Source organism: Macaca fascicularis, chromosome 13, assembly GCF_037993035.2.
Source record: "Macaca fascicularis isolate 582-1 chromosome 13, T2T-MFA8v1.1".
NCBI lineage: Eukaryota > Metazoa > Chordata > Mammalia > Primates > Cercopithecidae > Macaca > Macaca fascicularis.
Window position 1 is genome coordinate 72749762 of NC_088387.1, and position 21211 is coordinate 72770972.

A 21211-nucleotide genomic window follows, 5' to 3' on the forward strand; every position below is an offset into this window, starting at 1 on the left:
AAAATATGATAAATAAATAAAATATAATAAAAATAATAAAATTTATTAAATATTAAAATATTTAATAAAAATATAAATATATGCCCTTCCAAAATCCATATATATATATGTCAGGTGTTGAACATATACGGAAAAAATAAAACAATATAACTGGAATGGTGAATGTTGAGGGGTGGAGGAGAAAGGAGAGTTTCTTTAATAAGATATTTGAAAACCCAAAGGGCATTGTGAGGGAGCAAGCCGTGTATATAAGGAGAAAGGAAACTTCCAGACAAACAAGAGTGCAGTGCAAAGACTTGGTGTGTTTGAGGAACAATGAGCAGCACCCCCTCCCTGCCACCCACCACATAGGGCACAGAGCAAGTGAATAGAAGAATGTTTGGGGATGAGGAAGGAGAGGCAAAGCAATGGCAGTGGCAGAGGAGCTGGGCACAGAGAGCCTTGTAGACAATTTCGATGACTTTGGCTTTTACTGGCAATTAGAGCTCTTTGATGTGCTCTGGTTTAAAATAATCAGTCTGACTTCAGTCTGGAAAAAGGACTACAAGGGCAAAAGGAAGGAAGGTCTTTTAATAGTCCAGCAAATGATGGCAATGACTTGGTTCAAGGTAGTAGCAATGAATGTGGTAAAAGTGATTGGATTTTAGACAGACAGTAAAGGTAGAATCAAGCCATTTATATTTAGATTCAATATAGTGGCCAAAAAAGGAGAAGAGTCGAGAGCTTTGGTCTGAGTAATCAGAAGAATGTAGTTGTCATTCACAGATTTGAGAAAGACTATGAGAGAAGCATGTTCAGGTGAGGAAATATGGGAGTTCCACTTTGAACATCCTAAGCTACGAACATTTGTTAGTTATTCAAATAGAGGTCTTTGGTTGAAAAGTAGTGTTACTAGATTTATCAAATGAAATAAAGGATACCCAGTTAAATCTGAATGTCAGATAAACAATGAAGAATCTTTTAGCATAAGTAAATACAATGTTTGTGACATACATTAAAAATAATGTTCATCAGAAACTCAAATTTCACTGAGCATCTTACATTTCACCTGACAACACTAGTCAAAGGGCATTTGGATTAAAAGTCTGAAGTTCAGGGGAGATTTCTGGATGGATGGGGATAAAAATTTAGGAGGCATCGTAATATGATGGATTTTAAAACTGAGACTGAGATTACCTAAGGATGAATATGGAAAGAAAAGAGATGAGAGCTGTGGGTATACTTTGGACATCCATAAATAAATCACTCAGTACAGATGTCAGACTTCAAACCATCCAAGACTTTATTAGTCTTTGAACAGGCATTACAGAGTTATCTGCACCTGGATCTTTCAGAAGCAGAGAGAGGCCAGTTCTAAAGCTGCATTTCTCTCGATGTATCTGTAGTAATGCTTCTTCCCACATGTTATCCCTTCTATCACACCATGAGGTTTTGTAAAAGACAGGGACAAATAGGCAGACTTCTCAATATCAAGATCTGAAGGGAAGAAATCTCATACCCTGTGTCCTGGGTCACCATAGTAACATAAGTTCTAACATTGTTAATCTATTTTCAAATTCCATTTCCAAGGTGAGCAAAATCAATACGGGAGAAGAAATACTAGGCCAGTGAAGGCCAGTGAAATATTTAAGTTTTAATGCCATGCCAGTGTTTCCAACTTTAAGAGAAAGAGTATGGAGGTTTGCGTTGATCTCTATTTTATTTCACTCAGAAATAGTTTAGATTTCTAAAGGGAAGAACAGAGAATCATCTGGAGATTAACAGGCAGTTAATCTGGAATAAATGAAGAAGACTATATGATACAATGGCTGTAAGGAACTGGAGATTTATTTCTGTACATAGACTGTAAGAGTACTTGGCTATTTGACCAGTCTTGCCTCTCTACCTGCATTAACTCTCATCCTTCTTTCCTAAGTCATTGAACTGTCCAGTCAGATTCTTCCTTGTGTCCTTTTATAAGCTCATCAGAGTGGTATGACCGACAGGTCACGGAGGGTTGTTTTGAAAATTCTGCCTTTGGTGTCAGATCGATCATGATACGAATCTTGGTTCTGCCCTTCCAAAATGCATGTAACTAACCTCTCTAAGATTTTTTTTCTTCTGCAAAATGGGGGTACTGAGATGATATCTCTCATGTAAGAATTTCGTAAGAATGAACTGAGATATACATGTTAATCTTTGCCTAGAGAACCTGTCTTATAAAAAGTGCTCATATGTGTTTGATACCACTTTTGCAATCATTAATGCTATACAGGCAATGCGTATGAGCAAAAAACAGTCCAACAGTATTCAACACATAATCAACTATGAGAAAAATAAAAGAAAAAGAGATCACCCATATTTTCCATTTATTTCCTCTTATTTCCTCCCAAGATCTTTGCTTTGTAATGCACAGTAAATTCGCCTTTCATGAAATAACCGTGGGTAACCACTGCTGCCTTTACAGAGGTTACAGCTGCCACTCAGGACCTCTGCCACAGTTTCAGAGGCATATCTAGAATTATCTACCCCACTAGGCATTCTAATATTATACTCTGATAACATCAGTTTTCAGAACTAAATTGTAGAAAAAATATAATTAATAAAAAGCATATAATATGTAAACTTTAAATCTGAAGATTGCAAATCACAGTTAAATCACTAACCTTTGTTTTCATCATGAGACCATATGTAATGTTTGGAGTGAGTGGTGAAATGGGATTTGGGGAGAGAGACCCTGTAATTTTCAGAGCTTGGGCTTCCCTACTGTCAGTGGATATCTTCTCAACAGCCAGAACTCCATTTCTGCAGGAAGTTATTTCCTAGAGAAAAGGCTCTGGAATCCTCTTGGTATCCCTTCTCTCTTTCCTACCTGGCCCAGGTCACAATCTCTTCCTTTCTCATCCTTCTCTCTTCCAAGGAATGGTCTGCATTGCTTTCTCTTTCCCCAAGCACTGAAATGCCACAAACATGTTCACTTGCAAACTGGGGATACAGTATTTACTCATGACTGTATCCTCTGTATCAAGCTCCTGAGCTGTATCATCTGGTGAGTCAGCATTCTAGGTTGCAGAATAAATGAAAACTTTATTATTCCATAATACCTATTAACAGGAAAACATAATGATATTATTTATCTTTGGGGAAGCAGAATGCATATAGTTTTGTTTACATATTAAAAGGTAAATATGGGCTGAGTGTGGTGAAACACACCTGTAATAACACTTTGGGAAGCTGAGGTGGGAGGATCACTTGAGCCTCGGAGTTCAAGACTGCAGTGAGTTGTGTTCATGCCATTGCATTGCAGCCTGGGTGAGAGACAGAGAGAAAGGGAGGAAAGAGAGAAAGAAAGAGAAGGTAAAAGAAAAGAAGGGAGGGAGGGGAAGGGGAAGGGGAAAGAGGAAAGGAAAGGGGGAATAAAGGGAAGGAGGGAGACAAGTATGAAGAAAAATAATAATTTGAGATGCTAGGCTGAACTATATGAAATTTCTGGCATTTCACCATTTCTGCCCTGTAAACACAGCAATAGCATATGGTTCAACCCGGTAGAAACATGTTATTTGTCTAAGTGAATATTGCCTCTGGAGGAGAAAAAAGTTTCAAGTGCTGGAACATTGAACTAGTATTTGCCATCAAAAAAGGTTCTATAAGCAAACAGTGTCACTGAAAGACACCCAAGGGTTTTTTAAAGACCTTTTTAATATTCAGGATTAAGAGACCTGAGCAAATGCCGTATCCCCATTTTGCAGGGGAAGTTTAAAGGGCCCCTAAAAAATAAATTGACCCACCATACTGCAAAACAGTGGCCAAAGTGTCCAATTCTTGGCACCAAAGTTGATGTTTTAGAATGCACACCTAGAGAATGAGAACATAGGCGGTAAACCATTGTAGAGATATAAAAGTTGTGAAAGAAAACGAATGATACCTAAGGGGGTAGTGAAGAGTAGAAGGGGTGTCTACTCACCAAACCTACAAACAGAAGTCAGTAATGGCTATAGTGACTAAAAGAAATTTCTCTCTAAATTTAGAAATCATCCAATTCAACTCACCAGATTCAAAACGTGTGTTCCTATGGTACTAGCCCTGTATGGCTGTCCCTTCTTCTCCCTTCAAAAACCATTCTCAGTGGGTAGATCTCTGCCTTATTACAGGGGTTTTGGTTTTTTATTTTTTGTTTTTAATCCCAAAGACTGCTGTAAGGAAGGAAGAAAAGAAAATCAATGAGTCACCGTGAAAGGAAGAACAACAGGCTCAGTTCAGAGAAAGACTCTGAAGAGCCCTACTCTGTCTCTCTCATGGGAAAGACCAAGCTACCCTATGTGGGCCCAGTCAATCTATTACTCAAATTCATTCAGAACCTGGAACTTAAGGCAATGTATTCCTATTTGATGTTTCCGTTTTTAAAACATACTCTCAACCATATCATACTAGCCCCATGAAATAGGTAGGAAAGGTGATGCTATCCTCATGAATAGGAAAGATGCTTTATCTCTATATTGCTGATAAGGAAGCTGAAGCCCATGTATCTTCTCAAGATGTCACAAGGATTGCAAGAACTGTAACTAGAATCTGGGCCTTCTGACTGCTCAGTTTAAGAAATAATGTACTTTGGATCTAGAGAGAGAGATGAGTGTCAACTCTGTAACTGATTGCTTCTGTAATCACCTAAGCCTCAGTTTTGTTAGCTGTAAAATTTGGTAATAGATTCTATTTCAGGTGGCAACAAACTGTGCTCAATTAGTTTCAGTCCTCTTTCTTTTTGAGCCTTGCTTCCCACTCCTGGGCCTGCCTCTCAAAGGGAGAGAATGACATTGTGGGAAACAGTAAAGTAAAATGACTAGATATTCAAAATGGTTCACCATGAGAAGCAGTGAAGAAAAAGGGTTTTCTGGGTCAGAGTTTCAATCTATAAGGATATCTTTTGAAGTTTTGGTACCTCCTAGACAATGTTATCCAAATAGCTTATTTCCACTGTGGTTTCAGTCTGAAGCTGACATCTTTAAGCTTGTTCATTTTCTCTTTTAAATGTGAATAATATGCTTTAACCTGGGGATTAAATATGCTGTAAAACCTAATTTAAAATAAAGATTACAATGTACTTCTCCTTATCCAAAGGAAGCAAAATATAAAAGAAGCTGCCCTAAAGGTTAATGGAAAAAGAAATTGTTATCTTGATTCTTTTACGTATTTAAAGCATTTCAATTCAAACCTAAATTGGATATTGGATTAACTTTAATGATAGATGATAATTTACTGAAAAACACAATGTGGTCATCTCTGAATTATCCTTATTTACAAATTGAACTAAAGAAACAAAAACTCCAAAACAGTAGATGCCTCGAAGTATTTTACTGTCATAAATGTCAGAATATGGATAAATGCAGTATGATTTGAGGAAACACAAACTATTTCTTCATGAACATACACATTTTTCAGGATGGTAGAGTAGAGTATCAATTTACTACAATTTTTTTCATCACTTTAGCTGGTTGTCACCTCCACTCTAAATAAGACATTGAATGAATGGGACAGGGGAATAGTAGGTTTTAATGCAGCAACACTGATTTCCTAAAAATGTTCATTTCCTAGTGTTTTTGGACAGCGTGAAAGTATGAGGTGGGGAAAAAGAGTCTAACAATAGCAAGCATTCTCTATAATGTTTTGTCTGAATATAACATTGTATTAACATGTGTAGGCTATTATTAAATGCTGTTTTTCTAACTTATTTATAAGCATATTTATTCATTTTTACATTCACTAAATATTTTGAGCACTGACTATTTGCCATGAACAGTGGAAGAGCTTAAGAGGGAGAAACGCTTATTTATTCATAGCTACTGTTCTCAAAGAGCTTACAAGGTAATTATATATAAACTTGTTTTAAAATAAGTTTACATAGTGGAAGTGGCATCAGGGAGTTACCAATTGGGTATTAAAAATTAATTGTAAGCATGTCAAACAATGAGATATTAGTTAAACAGGTTATAGTACATGTTGTAATGGAATGTGATAAAAAGCATTTTAAAAATTAGGTTCCTGAATTCTACTTAAGAGCAAAAACGATGTTCACAGTACACTAAATGAAAAATCAGGTTTAAAACACTGCATCAGTTATACGCTAACATTTGGTGGCTTAAAATAACAATATATTATATCTCATAATTTTTCAGTTGGCTAAGAAGTCATTCTGTGGGATTCTCATGGGATGAGTCATGCAGCGGTGCTATGCAATGCAGCCACAGGGTTACTCGAGGCCTGGCTCATCTGGGACAAGTGGGATGATTGGACTTTTCTATAAATGTGGTCTTTTATTCTCAAGAAAACCAGATCTGGAGCTGACCAAGTCTTCTGTTTGCTGATGCCCCATTGATTTAAACAAGTCACACGGCTCACCCCAGAGTCCATGTGGGAAGGGACACTCTGCCAGGGTATAGCATACATGGAGGGGTTGACACGTTGGAAAACGTATAATCTACCACAAATTGCATGCCCTTTATAATCATATCCTAGCACACATACATTCTCACATATACAGTCTGAAAGAAATACACAAACATATTATCTTTGAGAGGAGGAAGAGCGAGGTTACAAATATTTTTTTCTTCTTTTTTATTATACTTTCAGTTTTGGGGTACATGTGTACAACATGCAAGTTTGTTATGTAGGTACACATGTGTCGTGTTGCTTTGCTGCACCCATCAACTCGTCATTTATGTTAGGTATTTCTCCTAATGCTATTCCTCCCCCCAGGCCCCCACCTGCCAACAGGCCCCAGTGTGTGATGTTCCCCTTCCTGTGTCCATGTGTTCTCATTGTTCAACTCCCACTTATGAGTGAGAATATGCAGTGTTTGGTTTTCTCTTCTCGTGTTACTTTGCTGAGAATGATGGTTTCCAGTTTCGTCCATGTCCCTGCAAAGGACATGAAGTCATCCTTTTGTATGGCTGCATAGTATTCCATGGTGTATATGTGCCACATTTTCTTTATCCAGTCTATCATGGATGGGCATTTGGGTTGGTTCCAAGTCTTTGCTATTGTGAACAGTGCCACAGTAAACATAGGTGTGCATGAGTCTTTATAGTAGCATCTTTGGGTATATACCCAGTAATGGGATGGCTGGGTCAAATGGTATTTCTAGTTCCAGATCCTTGAGGAATCACCACACTGTCTTCCATAATGGTTGAACTAATTTACACTCCCACCAACCGTGTAAGAGAATTCCTGTATCTCCACATCCTCTCCAGCATTGGTTGTTTCCTGACTTTTAATGATTGCCATACTAACTGGCATGAGATAGTATCTCACTGTGGTTTTGATTTGCATTTCTCTAATGACCAGTGATGATGAGCATTTTTTCATAAGTTTGTTGGCTGCATAAATGTCTTCTTTTGAGATGTGTCTGTTCATATCCTTCACCCATTTTTTATGGGGTTGTTTTCTTCTTCTAATTTTGTTTAAGTACCTTGAGGATTCTGGATATTAACCCTTTGTCAGATGGATACATTACAAAACTTTTTTCCCAATCTGTAGGTTTCCCATTCACTCTGCTGATAGTTTCTTCTGCTGTGCAGAAGCTCTTTAGTTTAATTGGATCCCATGTCTATTTTGGCTTCTGTTGCCATTGCTTTTGGTATTTTCATCATGAAGTCTTTGCCCATCCCTATGTCCTGAGTGATACTGCCTAGGTTTTCTTCTGGGGCTTTTATGCTTTTAGGTCTTACATTTGAGTCTTTAATCCATCTTAAGTTAATTTCTGTATAAGGTGTAAATAAGGGATCCAGTTTCAGCTTTCTACATATGGCTAGCCAGTTTTCCCAGCACCATTTATTAAATAGGGAATCCTTTCCTCAATCTTGTTTTTGTCAGGTTTGTCAAAGATCAGATGGTTGTAGATGTGTGGTATTATTTCTGAGGCCTCTGTTCTGTCCAAGCGGTCTATATATCTATTTTGGTACCAGTACCATGCTGTTTGGTTACTTTAGCCTTGTAGTATAGTTTGAAGTCAGGTAGCATAATGCCTCCAGCTTTGTTATTTTTGCTTAGGATTGTCTTGGCTATATGGGCTCTTTTTTGGTTCCATATGAAATTTAAAGTAGGGTTTTCCAATTCTGTGAAGAAAGTCAGTGGTAGTTTGATGGGGATAGCATTGAATCTATAAATTACTTTGGGCAGTATGGCCATTTTCACAATATTGATTCTTCCTATCCATGAGCATGGAATGTTTTTCCATTTGCTTGCATCCTGTTTTATTTCATTGAGCAGTGGTTTGTAGTTCTCCTTGAAGAGATCCTTCACATCCCTTGTAACTTGGATTCATAGGTATTTTATTCTCTTTGCAGCAATTGTGAATGGGAGTTCCCTCATGATTTGGCTCTCTGTTATTGGTGTGTATAAATCTGTCTCTGTTTGAAAGATGTCATATCATCTTTTCTTTTCTTAATTGAATACTCTTTATTTCTTTCTCTTGCCTGATTGCCCCGACCAGAACTTCCAATACTATGTTGAATAGGAGTGGTGAGAGAGGGCATCCTTGTCTTGTGCCAGTTTTCAAAGGGAATGCTTCCAGTTTTTGCCCATTCAGTATGATATTGGCTGTGGGTTTGTCATAAATAGCTCTTATTATTTTGAGATATGTTCCATCAATACCTAGTTCATTGAGAGTTCTTAGCCTGAAGGGCTGTTGAATTTTGTCGAAGGCCTTTTCTGTATCTATTGAGATAATTGCGTGGCTTTTGTCATTGGTTCTGTTTATGTGATGGATTATGTTTATTGATTTGCATATGTTGAACCAGCCTTGCCTCCCAAGGATGAAGCAAACTTGATCATGGTAGATAAGCTTTTTGATGTGCTGCTGGATTCGGTTCGCCAATATTTTATTGAGGATTTTCGCATCAATGTTCATCAGGAATATTGGCCTAAAATTTTCTTGTGTGTGTGTCTCTGCCAGATTTTTGTATCAGAATGATGCTGGCCTCATAAAATGAGTTAGGGGAGGATTCCTTCTTCTTCCACTGACTGGAATAGTTTCAGAAGGAATGGTACCAGTTCCTGTTTGTACATCTGGTAGAATTTGGCTGTGAATCCGTCTGGTCCTGGACTTTTTTTAGTTGGTAGGCTATTATTGCGTCAATTTCAGAACCTACTATTGGTCTATTCAGAGATTCGACTTTTTCCTGGTTTAGTCTTGGGAGGGTGTATGTGTCCAGGAATTTATCCATTTCATCTAGATTTTCTACTTTATTTGTGTAGAGGTGTCTATAGTATTATCTGATGGTAGTTTGTACTTCTGTGGGATCATTGGTGATATCCCCTTTACCAGTTTTTATTGCATCTATTTGACTCTTATCTCTTTTCTCCTTTATTAGTCTTGCTAGTAGTCTATTTTGTTGATCTTTTCAAAAAACCAGCTCCTGGATTCATTGATTTTTTGAAGTGATTTTTGTATCTCTATCTCCTTCAGTTCTGCTCCAATCTTAGTTATTTCTTGTCTTCTGCTAGCTTTTGAAATTGTTTGCTCTTGCTTCTATAGTTCTTTTAAATGTGATATTAGGGTGTCAATTTTAGATCTTTCCTGCTTTCTCTTGTGGGCATTTGGTGCTATAAATTTCCCTCTATGCACTGCTTCAAATGTGGCCCAGAAATTCTTTGTGTCTGTGTCCCAGACACATGGAAAGTTGTGTCTTCGTTCTCATTAGTTTCAAAGAACATCTTTATTTCTGCCTTCATTCGTTATTTACCCAGTAGTCATTCAGGAGCAGGTTGTTCAGTTTCCATGTAGTTTCCATGCGGTCTTGAGTGAATCTCTTAATCCTGAGTTCTAATTTGATTGCACTGTGGTCTGAGAGACAGTTTGTTGTGATTTCTGTTCTTTTACATTTGCTGAGGAGTGCTTTACTTCCAATTATGTGGTCAATTTTGGAGTAAGTGTGATGTGGTGCTGAGAAAAATGTATATTATGTTGACTCGGGGTGGAGAGTTCTGTAGATTTCTATTAGGTCTGCTTGGTGCAGAGCTGAGTTCAAGTCCTGGATATCCTTGTTATTTTCTATCTCTTTGATCTGTCTAATATCAACAATGCAGTGTTAAAGTCTCCCACTATTATTGTGTGGGAGTCTAAGTCTCTTTGTAGGTCTCTAAGAACTTGCTTTATGAATCTGGGTGCTCCTGTATTGGGCGCATATATATTTAAGATAGTTCTTCTCATTGCATTGATCCCTTTACTATTATGTAATGGCCTTCTTTGTCTCTTGATCTTTGTTGGTTTAAAGTCTGTTTTATCAGAGACTAGGATTGCGACCCTGCTCTTTTTTTTTTTTTTTTCTTTCCATTTGCTTGGTTAGTCCTCCTCCATCCCTTTATTTTGAGCCTATGTGTGTCTTTGCTTGTGAGATGGGTCTCCTGAATACAGCACACTGATGGGTCTTGACTCTATGCAATTTGCCAGTCTGTGTCTTTTAAATGGGGCATTTAGCCCATTTCCATTTAAGGCTAATATTATTATGTGTGAATTTGAGCCTGTCATTATGATGTTAGCTGGTTATTCTGCCCATTAGTTGATGCCGTTTCTTCCTAGCATCGATGGTCTTTCCAATTTGGCATATTTTTGCAGTGGCCGGTGCCAGTTGTTCTTTTCCATGTTTAGTACTTCCTTCAGGAGCTCTTGTAGGGCAGGACTGGTGGTGACAAAATCTCTCAGCATTTCCTTATCTGTAAATTATTTTATTTCTCCTTCACTTATGAAGCTTACTATGGCTGGATATGAAATTCTGGGTTGAAAATTCTTTTCTTTAAGAATGTTGAATATTCGCCCCCACTCTCTTCTGGTTTGTAGAGTTTCTGCTGAGAGATCTGCTGTTGGTCTGATGGGCTTCCCTTTGTCGGTAACCCGACCTTTCTCTCTGGCTGACCTTAACATTTTTTCCTTCATTTCAACCTTGGTGAATCTGATGATTATGCGTGTTGGGATTGCTCTTCTTGAGGAATATCTTTGTGGTGTTGTCTGCATTCCCTGAATTTGAATGTTGGCCTTCCTTGCTAGGTTGGTGAAATTCTCCTGGATAATGTGCTGAAGAGTGTTTTCCAACTTGGTTCCATTCTCTCCATCACATTCAGGTATACCAGTCAAATATAGATTTGATCTTTTCACATAGTGCCATATTTGTTGGAGGCTTTGTTCGTTTCTTTTTACTCTTTTTTCTCTAATCTTGTCTTCTAGCTTTATTTCGTTAATTTGATCTTCAATCACTGATATCCTTTCTTCCTCATGATCGATTTGGCTATTGAAACTTGTGTATGCTTCACGAAGTTCTCATGCTGTTTTTCAGCTCCATCGGGTTATTTATTTTCTTCTCTACACTGGTTATTCTAGTTAGTCATTGGTCTAACCATTTTTCTTCATTTTTTAAATCTGAATTTAAAAATCTACAGTGAGCACATATAGGATGCATTTTTTCTATTAAAAATTTAAAGTTAGCCCAGAAAAAGTTGTCTGTTAACATATCCTGTTCAAAATGTAGAATGGTCCAATTGTTAAAAGGTCTAAACAATGCACATTTGATAGCAAAAGTATCATTTGGAGACACTGGTCATGCCCTCATTCATTTGAAAGGAAATTTGCAACACTGCCATTACTATTTTGTCACCACTTTGCCAAATTGCACACATTCAGTTAATTTTGAAGGACTGAAAATTAGATATGACTCACGTTATTCATCAAAAATTATAGTAATATTAACATGCTTTCAGGCAGTAAATACACACACTTGTAGCCAAACCAAGTTATCCTCATGAAGATCACCTCATTTTTCAATAATATTCCATCTTCAAAGTTTTGCTGATGCAGTTTTTGTCTTCTTGATTGTCCTCACCCCTTTTGTGGCCAATCATTTCCTCAAGGCCCACTTTGTTCCAAAGGCTTGTTCAGCCCACACTGATAACTCCTCTTTGTACAGTCTGTTTGATTATCTGGTTATGTTGTGGCTTATCTTATGTATGTGCAGGCCCTCAATAAAACCGTGATTAATTGAATATTTGAAATCTCTCAGAAACTCTGAGCTTCATGTGCAGCACTTGAGCAGAAAACTTTGATTATTTAAATTTCTTCAAATTGTAATAAATCAAGCATTTAGATTTCCAGAGAAAAAGAGCAATCCCAGTGATATGGTTTGACTATGTCCCCACCCAAATCTCATCTTGAATTGTAGCTCCCATAATCCACATGTGTCGTGGGAGGTAACTGAATCTTGGGGGTGGGTTTTTCCCGTGCTGTTCTCTAATAGTGTATAAGTGTCATGAGATCTGATGGTTTTATAAAGGACGGTTCCCATACACATGCTGTCTTGCCTGCCACCAAGTAAGATGTGCCTTTGCTCTTCCTTCACCTTCCACCATGATTGAGGCACCCCCAGCCGTATGGAGCTGTGAGACCAATAAACCTCTTTCCTTTATAAACTACCCAGTCTTGGGTATGTCTTTATTAGCATCGTGAGTAGGGACTAATACACCCAGCTTCCATCCTTTCCCTTGCAGCAGGAGAGAAAGGGATATATATTTCCTGATTATGAGCACTTCTCATTTCTTCTGAGCTGTGACATCACTTTTAGTAAGGGACTCTCCTTCCCAGTGGAATGCACTGGTGTTTGAGCAGGCATACCCTCATTTTGGAGACTTGTGAGGGGCATGTGGCAGGAAGGAGTTTTAGTAAATGAGGAAACATCTCTGCACTAGCAGCTTTTACTTGTTGTGAACAAACTCATTTTGAAGACCCCTTATTCTCCTCTACCTCCTTCCTGAGTATCCTGCTTATCATCTGGAGATGAGAGAAGATGGTTTTAGCAGAGACACTTTCAAGTTAGTATTTCCTGGAGCCAGAGTAGAGACAGACAACTAGTGTTGCATTATGGAGGTATAAGGAAATGGGGTTGTTTCAAAAGCTATAAAAGTTTCCTTTATTGGCTTCTCTTTTTCACACTGGTTGTTTAAATCTGAATATTTCCTAGCTTTTTGCAGATGATGAAATAGGTAGAAAGAAATGTTTAGCTAATAAAGTGCATGTTATTAGGCAAGCTGCATCATCACTTTCTTCTAACAGGATTTAACAGTCTGTTCTTTTTTTCATTTTTAAAAAATCCCTGCCACTATTCCAGGGGTCAGAGGATGCCACTCCTTCAGGGGTCAGTGCATGTTTGTCTCCTGATCGTGCCACAGGAATGTGATTGTAATCTCAGCATCATGGTGGCCATTCTCAACAGTCCCTCTTTCCTGGACATGATCCTCTTTCCCTGGGATTTGTACAGATAAAAGACTGTTTGGGCTGGGCGTGGTGGCTCACACCTGTAATCCCAACACTTTGGGAGGCCAAGGCGAGTGGATCACGATGTCAGGAGATTGAGACCATCCTGGTTAACAGGGTGAAACTCCTCTTCTACTAAGAAATACAAGAAATTAGCCAGGTGTGGTGGTGGGTGCCTGTAGTCCCCGCTACTGGGGAGGCTGAGGCAGGAGAATGGCATGAACCCGGGAGGCGGAGCTTGCAGTGAGCCAAGATAGTGCCACTGCACTCCAGCCAGGGCAACAGAGCGAGACTTCATCTCAAAAAAAAACACTGCTTATCCAGGCCAAAAGGAGTTGGCCAGGTTCAAAAGTAGAGCACACCACCAGTTATGCTGTGAAGTAGGCAAAGTTGTCTTCAGTACTTGAGGCTCCAGTGTTTGGAATATTGCCTTTGTGATTCCCAGGCCAGCCTGTCTCCACACTTTACTTCTCCCTTCAGCACCAAAGAGAGTATGATTTGTGCATATACTACATAACATGCCAAGTAAAGAAGTTGGTTGTACATCTTAATTGTCAATTCCAGTAGGGACAATGTTAGTCTTTCTGTTACCCACATGAGTGAGGTTCAGAAAGGGTTTCTTACACACCGATACGCTAATTGTCATCTGAGAGGAGTGCCCTGAGTCATTCTCCCCTAGCTGTCTATGCATTAATCATTCCCAAGCACTATAGAGAAAGGGTTATCAGCCCAGTCCCCAGAATCAGATGCCTGAGTTAAAAGAATGGCTTTAGCACTCTACAGCTGGTTGACATTGGGCAAATTGTTTGACTTCCTAGTGCTTGAATTTTTTTCGTATATAAAGCAGGAATAATAACCAAATCTACCCCATAAGTATGTTGTGAAGATTAAATAAATTCATACATGAAAAGCACTTTGAACAGTGTTTATCACATTGCAATCAATGAAAGTTATTATAATATTCTTATTCATTTCTTAAACTACTTGAGAGTGCTCCCCTTTTCTAATGTCTCTCTTATAGTACCTAACTTAGAGGGGCTTGCTTCCTCCGTGACCAGGGATGGTTGGACCAGGCAAAGAAATAAGAAAAGATCTATGAAAGGAAACTAGATATAATTATAAGAATTTAACTAATGCATCAAAAATGTATAGAATCACAGGACTGAAAGTAAGTCAGAGATAGTTTAATCTATGGTTATCAAAAGTGGAAATATCAATAAGAATAACATAGGGAGTTTAAATACACATGCCATCACCCCAGTACACACACACACACACACACAAACACACACCCCAATGCAACACACCCAACTTCATCCCATCCGACATCTACCAAACCCCAACCAGGGATTCTGATAGATTTGTTGACGGCCACAACTATGTGTATTTTGAAAAAGACTATATGAGGATTCTGATGTATCTCTACCAACCCCTTACCCACTGGTGTCTACATATCCTGTCTAATACTCTCAGTTTACAGAGAACAAAAAAAAATGATACCAAGAGAGGATAAATAGCTCTGCCAAAGACAAGTTGCTAACAACTGTAGACTAGCGCTTCTCTGGTTTTTATCCCTACCCTGATAGTTTAGGTCTCCAGCCTCTGGTGACATATGGTTGCCCCCAAATAAAATAGTTTCTGGAAGCCCTCAAGGGATATTCCACTTATGCTTAAAATCAAACTGTCCTGTTAGCCACTGCATGGTTCCTCTGTTCCTCTTCTCCCTTTCTTAATCAGCTATTTGAATTACTCATTCATGCTTTATATACATCTGGGTCCATGGCACCTCCAGGACCTATAGCATTTTTGGTTCCCACTGCTGCTTCTGCTGAGCATGCTGCTTGTGTTAGGCACTGCTGCCCCTCCTATCGGTGCTGTCATCTCCCCCTGGGCACTCTACCCCCACTGATGGCCTGGGACTTCTTTTTTTTAATTTTTTTTTTGGCCTGGGACTTTTAAGATGCCAAAGGTTTGTGCCGTGTAATGCTTTCTTATGTTATAGAGAAAAGTAAGATAGTGTAACTTACATTGCAGCCCACCACCAAGATTTAGCAGAACAGCTCTTTCTTTCAGCTTCTTATTTATGGCTCCTGTTTTCCTCCCTGTGTCTCTTGCTGGCATTGTGTCTGAAAATGAATAGACAAACAGGACTAAGACACAATAAGGGATTCATACAACTAAGGCTTTGTTTCCACCTTAATTTGGCTTTCTGATTCTCCCTTCCATAAAGACAAGTGCTGTAAGACTGAATTCATAAGTTAAAAAAATAGCAGTAATAAAAACCACTCTTTGAGCACTTACTCTGTGTAGGCATGGCATTAAGCACTTTACCAACATTAATTCATTTAATATTCATAGGCATCCTTGACAAAGGTAATATTACTATCACTGTGAATGAATGAAACTGAAAGGTGTTTAGTCACTTGCCCAAGGTCTCAAAACTGGCAATGGGTGAAGTAGATGTTCTAGCCAAGTGTGCTTTCCTCCAGAATCCAAGCTCCTAATTACTTTATTTTAATGCCTAGGGCTACACTTTAGAGAGCTTGGAAAAATCACTAAAATTATATTTAAAATGATGTATGCATGTGCTTTTTACCCTCTAGAGATAAATTTCAGGCGCTCAAAGGGCAAAAAGAATGTCCTAGCATTTTGTTGAGCTTTCCTGTAGGAAGCTGTACAATCTCTTATGAAAATAGACTCCTGCTATGTCTGTCCCATTGGGTCATCAAACCTGCCCAAACATGCCTGATATTTCAGTAGTGGATCAGTTCAGGCTTCTACTGTGACAAGTAGCAGAGCCAAGACGATGTATTTAGCTATGTCAAGCTGACTCAAGCTTAACACAAGATCATGTGCCTCTCATTTGCCTACCTTCATAGATTTTGTACCTGAAACCTTTCTGGGTTACTGAAGATCCTATGGAATCAGGGGGTTGAGGAGAAGGAAACACAAAGAATCCAACCCACTGTGAGAAGACTAAAAGCCCAGTTGGTGGAAGCCACCTCTCTGGGTGGCCAGGGTAACAGCATGCCTCCCCACCTGTGTCTGCTTAGGCAGCCCCTTGGGGTTACTTAGCATGCTGCAGCTGTGCAGATTTCCATCTCTGATAAAAGTTTGCCTGAGAGGTACTTGCTGATGATTGTCAACAATCAAATGAATTATAGATGATGTTGGTAAACAAAATGCTGCCTTGATAAATGATAAGTTGGCTCTCCTCTGACATGACTGCTAAGTCATTCAAAGTGCTGATTAAACCCATTACTGTAAAATAATCACTATCCATTACCTTTAATGTCGTGAACTGACAACCTAGTTAAGGCAGCTGATGGTGTCAGCAAAGTGATTTGTTGTACTGCATGTCCATTGTCAATAAATCACTTCAATAAATCAATGAACAGTAGCAATAAAACAATATATTTTCACATTTCCTGACATTCAATTACAGAGCGTGTATACTGACTTATTCTTAAACACAACACTGAGATGGAAGGATTCAACATTCACCAGCAATGAACGCAGGATTAATTCTATTTTGGCCCAGACCAGACGAGGCTTCTATAATTATGTTTGTGTGCATGTGTGTGTATGCATACATGTATGCCTTCTTCAGCTACAGTACTTACCTAGCTGCTGCTGCCGAGATAACACATTACACAAGCAAAATGATAATCCTAAAGGTGTTCCTTGTCTTGAACTTAGATAAAGGTAATAACATGTAGAATACAGAGCTGTGACCAGGAATTTAGAGACCTGAGAAAGTTTTTAACCAACTGTTTGACCTCATCAATTCACTTAACCTTTCTGTGATTGTTGTTTCATCTGTAAAGTGGGGATAATATCTGCTTACTGCAGACAATGATTACACAATCAGCTGAGATAACATACATGAGAATGCTTTATGAAATACAACACTTCTTTCTAAATTACTTTTCATTTTTCTTATTCTGAAGCCACTATTACCTCTAAAACTCTAATTTTATATATTAAATGCTCTTTCCAGCTATAGAGGTCTTGTAAGCAATTAAGTCTTAGCTAACTCAATTTTTAATACAGTAATGTTTTATGTACTGAATCTTTCTTTATTCACCCACAAGTTATCTAGTACTTGATTTTGTGCCAAACAATGTGCTAGGCCCAGAGAAGACAATAGTGAAAAAAGAGTTCACCATTTCATGATAAAAACAGAAGAGAAATAGGAAAGTAACAAAATCTGTAAAAATCATCATATAGATGCTTTCTAAATATCAAAACATTTTCTTTTAGCTACTATGGTAGAATTTTTGAAAATTATATTGCACACTCTGAGTCTTCAACTCAGTTTCACAAATATTTTCCAGAAAACTTGGATACAAAGGCCTATGCAGGTGACACATGTAAGTACAATTCAGGCCCTCTGAAGGGCCTGCTTTCTAACAGAGAGGAAAAATAAGTATTCTAATAACTATAGGATGAGACAGAATTTGTGACTAGCAATGAAAAAGGTAACTACCAAGACTCGTCATGATTAGAAGAAAGTAAAATTACATCTGATTGGGCAAGCACCTAGACATGATTAACACTAGAGATGGTTCTGGAAGGGTGAGTAAAATGCCAATAATCAGAATAAGGCAATGTGGGGATGGAGGAATTGATCATTCAGAGAAAGATGTTCCCAATGGAGAGATATACAAAGGCAAAGTTAAGAATAAGGGAAAGCACAATGTGGTGCAGGAATTGGTGAGTTCATCCACTTTGGTTGATGTACTAGTTTAAAGAGGCTAAGTTATGTGTAGTAACAGATTAACTTCAAAATCCCAGTAGCACAACAAACCAACACACATCAAATGTTTATTTTTTGCTCACACGCTAGATCAATGAAATGTCAGATTCCACCACTTTGTAGCTACAGGATCTGAAATGTGCAACTTTCCTTGTTGCTTCAGGAAAAGAATAAAGAAGCATGGAGAACTCATGCCTGTTCTTCTAGGCTCAGGCACAGAAATGACATATGTTCTTTCTGCTAACAGCCAGTTAACCAGAACTAGCTGTATGGCCTGCTCAATGGCAAGAAGCTGCATAAAGTGGAAGAAAGGAGATTATTTGGTGAGCATTGTTATCTCTTTCATGGCTGGGCTATGAAACATATACAATGGAGAATAAAAGTTAAAATGGAAAATGTCAGCCACTTCTAGCAGTGACTTTCAGGATGTGGAATTTACACTAACCCTAGGAACTGGGATGACATTGGATGAACAAGATTAGGAGGATGATCTGATTGGGTTTGGTGATAATCTAGCTGTTAACCAGAAGGTCTGAAGGTGGTTTCCTGGATAAATTGTGAGAGAAGAGGGAGATTGGTGTGGTGCCTATCTCAGGGAAAGAAGGAGAGAAATTTAAAGCCTAAACATACCATGGTCATGACAATGGAAAACAGAGGGCATATGTGAGAAAATGATGAAAGTAAAAGTCTATTCGATTTGGCCATTAATTCAACATGGGACATGAGGAGTAGAGAGTACAGAAAGGAGAAATCCAGGGACTTTAGTCATAGTGGTATCATTGTACAGGCAGTCCACAGAAGAAGCCACTCTGGAGACTTCATACCAAGAATATAAATACCTATGATATAAAGTTATCATTATATATATAAAAAATAAAGTATGGAGCTGGAGTAGAGCAACTACAGCAGAAGCCAAAGATGTGAGTCGGATTTAGTGTGTCTTGATATCCATTCAAAAATCGTCTAATAAATGGCCAGGTACAGTGGCTTACACCTGTAATCCCAGCACTTTGGGAGGCTGAGGTGGGCAGATCATGAGGTCAGGAGATTGAGACCCTCCTGGCTAACACAGTGAAATCCCGTCTCAATTAAAAACACACACAAAAAAATTAGCCAGGCATGGTGGCGGGCACCTGTAGTCCTAGCTATTTGGTAGGATGAGGCAGGAGAATGACATGAACCCAGGAAGTGGAGCTAGCAGTGAGCCAAGATCACACCACTGCACTCCAGCCTGGGTGACAGAGCAAAATTCCGTCTCAAAAAAAAAAAAAAAGTCTAATAAGCCACTCTATTTCTTTACCAATGTGATGATCATGCCAAGCATCACTATAAAGATAACATGCATCTTGTACATCAGCAACCATGGTACTTTTCAAAAAATTCAATGTGTCTTACCATCCATAAATAATTACTATTAATGATTAGACAATATTCTTTCAAAGTTTCCATTTGTAGCATAGGAAAATCAGAGTGCCTGTGTTCTACCTTTCATTCTAACTAGGTGTCAGAACTCAGAAAAATTATTCCCTGACTCTGCATTTCAATATCCTCTTGTGATCTGTGTTGTTTGCTAAACAGTTGACTATTTTATGATCTTTTCTTTATGAGTTGATTCTTTTGTGAGCCCCTGGTCATTCTCTGTAAATTTTAGTTGCCGTTACCAATGTTGCATATGCTTTATGTTTTTCTCTTTAGTCCTTATTGTATGCTATATATTTTCCATTTTGTCTCTATTTTTAGTCAGTCTCTTCCACTAGAATATAAAGTCCATGGCAATGAAAATACATTTTTGTATATAAATGCTCAGTACCTAGAGAGCTCTAGGAATGTTAGTAATAATAAGAAGAATATCATTACCATCAAAAGGGCTTGTAATTGGACTTGGCAGCAATTTGAATACAGGAACTGCTTGCTTCTTGAACTGGAAGTGTGTATCTCTGACCATATTTCAACATGATTTTTAATATCTACATAATATTCCACTGTAGCTATTCTTTCAATGTATACTGCCATGTCCTAATTCTTTCATATTTGCATTCTCTTCTCACTATGCTCCATACTATGACAAATATTTCTGCACATATAATTTTGCATTTTTCTCACATTATTATATTTCTAAAAGAAGAATTTGTGGGTAAAAGTATAACAACTTTTGTAATTAAATTTATTTTTTGCCAAATTGTCTCTTAGAAGGGCATTATCAATTTACATTTTCCATAAATGAAAGTAGCTTTCAAGGGATGAGTAAGACCATGGCCTCTTAGTAGCCTCTAGGTCCAAATCTTAGCTCAGTCTTATCTGGTTGAAGGCACTGGGCAAGTTCTTGAACTCTTCTTAGTATCCACAACTGAAAAATAGGTAAAATACCAAATTGTATTGTTGTTCTGAAAATTAAATGTCAAAATATACATAAAATATAAAATGGGATCTGACATATAGGACTTAGTAAATAAAATTCAACCATTATTGTTTCAGTATATGAAATTGTCTTTTCACCATATCTTTATTAACACAATATATTTTTCTTTTATAATCTCAGAGCCTTAATATGATTTTGTTAATTAAATTAGTATTTATTTAATCACTAGTGACAATGAATATTATCTCTTCTGACTATTATAAGATTTACTTAAATATTAAGGAAACATTCTTTATATATCTCATATACATATTAATGAATACAAATTAATATTAAGACAATTCCTTATATGTATTATAAAAGCATTTCCAGACTATGACTTGCCTTTTCATTGTATCTGTAAGTTTATTTGTCTCACCAAATTAAAATGTTTACAGTGCTCGCTATGGCAGCACATGTACTAAAATTGGAACAATACAAAGAAGACTAGCAATAGCCCCTGCACAAGGATGACATGCAAATTCGTGAAGTGTTCCATATTTTTCAAGATGACCGAATAGGAAACAGCTCCAGTCTGCAGCTCCCAGCGTGATCAACACAGAAAATGGGTGATTTTGCATTTCCAACTGAGGTACCTGGTTCATCTCATTGGGACTGGTTGGACAGTGGGTGCAGCCCACGAAGGGCAAGCCGAAGCAGGGTGAAGCATCGCCTCACCTGAGAAGTGCAAGGGGTTGGGGGATGTCCCTTTCCTAGCCAAGGGAAGCCATGACAGACTGTAGCAGAAAAATCAGGACACTGCTACCCAAATACTACGCTTTTG

The 21211-nt window shown here is 38.1% G+C and overlaps 1 non-coding gene across 1 annotated transcript; it reads left to right on the forward strand.

The window, feature by feature from the left end:
- The first annotated feature begins 20824 nt into the window (after nt 1-20824).
- Nucleotides 20825-20932, forward strand: LOC123568564 (U6 spliceosomal RNA). Its single transcript, XR_006691927.1, has one exon. It is a non-coding gene; the product is annotated as a U6 spliceosomal RNA (small nuclear RNA).
- The last annotated feature ends 279 nt before the right edge of the window (nt 20933-21211 follow it).